This window comes from Syngnathus typhle, linkage group LG6 (genome assembly GCF_033458585.1).
Source record: "Syngnathus typhle isolate RoL2023-S1 ecotype Sweden linkage group LG6, RoL_Styp_1.0, whole genome shotgun sequence".
NCBI lineage: Eukaryota > Metazoa > Chordata > Actinopteri > Syngnathiformes > Syngnathidae > Syngnathus > Syngnathus typhle.
Window position 1 is genome coordinate 16,731,821 of NC_083743.1, and position 2,500 is coordinate 16,734,320.

General features: G+C 59.1%; 1 pseudogene; it reads right to left on the bottom strand.

Moving 5' to 3' along the window:
- LOC133156248 (28S ribosomal RNA) overlaps window positions 1-2,500 on the bottom strand; it is a 9,716-nt pseudogene that overhangs the window by 1,968 nt on the left and 5,248 nt on the right.

A 2,500-nucleotide genomic window follows, 5' to 3' on the forward strand; every position in this document is an offset into this window, starting at 1 on the left:
TCTTTAGCACCAAATCGGGAAGTCGGACACCAATGCCAGGCGCCACCACGTGCAGCTGCCTGGACACTTCCCAGCCACGCCGTTCTGCCTCCGTGGCCACGAGCTCGCACACCTTGTTGTGGCGTCGTATCCTGCTACGCTGTACAGAAGCGCACTGACCCAAGATGTGCGAACATGTTTCCAACCCAGCACCGCAGCGCCTGCAGGCTGTCTCCAACTCAGGTCTGCCCCTCGCTCGAAACTCCCGGGTAGGGTATACACCCGCTCTCAGTGCGAGTGCGACCAAATAGTGCCTCTGACGAAACATCACAGCCTGTGGATCCGCGAGCCACGTGTTACTGATCGCATCGTTACGGAACAGGTCTACTCCCACACCCTGGACCCGCAATGCGCCCCAGGCCAGATTTTCTACATGCCGCCAGTCAGGGAGGACCAGCGCGCTCGCAACTGCAGCCGGGACGGCGCCCCCTGTGCCGAGCGTCGGCACACCGCCCGGATCTCCGCCAGCCGCAACCCACAACCTCAACCAGGCAGGCTTTTGCACCGCCTCAATAGCTAGAGATCTCAACCACTCATCCGAAGACCAACAGAGTTTCCAGGTGCGCCTGACCTGTATTCTAGGAACAGTAACGGATAACTTAACGATGCCCAAGCCGCTGTCGCGACTCCGCGAATAGATGAAGCCCCCCGCCGTGGACGAGTCGAGACGCAGCCACCTCTTCACAGCCATCCGCACCTTCCTGTCAAGCCACCTCAATCTGGTCACTGAAACCTTGCCGACATCCGCCCTGAAGGTGACTCTCGGGAGTAAGAATGTGTTGCACACCTGTACCTTCTGCGAAGGCTTTAACGCCGACGCCGTAATTCTCCGCAGCCCCATACTCACCATCTCGTCCAGATCCTCAGAGACAATACCCCGCCACGGCACTATAGTGGCCCCCAGATAACGAACTGACTCACCCGGAGTTACCATGTGTATCGGCTTCCCACACAGCCTCCAGGCTACGCAGCCGCTCTCGTTCGGACTCAACCAAATACCGTGGCACTTACCCGGCTGGACAGCCAGTCCCGTCAGCTGGCAAAAGACCTCCAGGATCATCAAGTTCTTCTTCATTCCTTCCTCCGAGCCACTCAGCAGGACTAAATCATCCGCAAAGGCCAGGGCGGCAATTCGGCGGTTGCCCCAGACCAGGTGACTTCCTTCGCGTTCGAGGCTATGGATGAGAGGATCCATAGCGAGGTTGAAAAGCAGTGGGGACATTGGATCGCCTTGCTTAACACCAACCTTCATGGAGATGGGTTCGGAGTAGGCGCCTCCGCAACCCACTCTGGTCGAGCAGCCCACATACGAGTGACGGATCACCTCGATTACACGTCTGTCTACGCCCAAGCTTCCCAGCACACACAGGACATGGTCATGAGAAACCGAGTCGAAAGCCTTCGCAAAATCAATGAACACGACTGCCAGCGGCACGCCAGCCGACCTCGAATGCCCCATGACCCGATCAAGAATCATGAGGTTCTCCTCGCAACCACTCGCGCCGGCGACGAAACCGCGCTGCCGGGGGCTAACAGGACAGGCCCGCGCCAGCCTCATCGCCATTATCCGCCCAAACAACCTCAGCACGACTGACCCGATAGTCACAGGCCTCCAGCCTGCCACATTACCCAGCTCTGTAGGGTCAGCCGATTTGGGTAACAACCGCGTCTTGCACTCCTTGAAGACCTGGGGAACGACTCCACGCACCATCCATGTCGTAAACAGCCTCGCCAGTTGCGTACCGTCCGGGTCCCAGCCAAGAAGAGCCTGCTTCTTGATCCCGTCTGGGCCCGGTGCAGAGCAATTCCTCATCTTAGCCAAGGTAGATACAACTTCCGGCCCCAGGATCGGGTGGTAGAATGGTTCGTTATTCGCGGTCAGTCCCACCTCGAAGCCCTCCAGTCCATAAAACGGCCTGACCGTTTCCCACTTACTCCTGAAGTGCCTATCCACCAACTCTAGCGGCAAATCACACCCAAGGGGCGTCAGATCATCCAAGATCCGCCGTGCCAGCCCCTTTCTCGCCTCAGAATAGCCGCGCTGCTGGTGGTAGAACACTCTCCTACGCTGGACGAGCCGCCTCGCCCAACCCTTCATCTGTCGGTCTCGAGGTTTGGACCTCGCGGACTTTGTCGGCCACACTACCTTACCCCCCAGGGCTTTCATGAGATCCAAAGCAGAGGACTCGATCAGGCTAGGCTCCCGACCTGCTTTCTTGACTAAGGCAGCGGTGGCCCGATGCTCCTCATCTCCCGCCAGCAGCTCTTCCAGAACTCTATCCTCCACCAGATCTGGAAGCGACGGGGGACAGGTCCATTTCTGGGGCGTCGCCCTGGCAGCCAGGGTTCGCCAACGCACACCAGACTCACCGCCTGCCGCACGACCGCACAGGGACCCCCACTTCCACCTCACCTGCTCTCCGGACTTGCCGGTACCCAACATCCGTGCCACCATCACGTT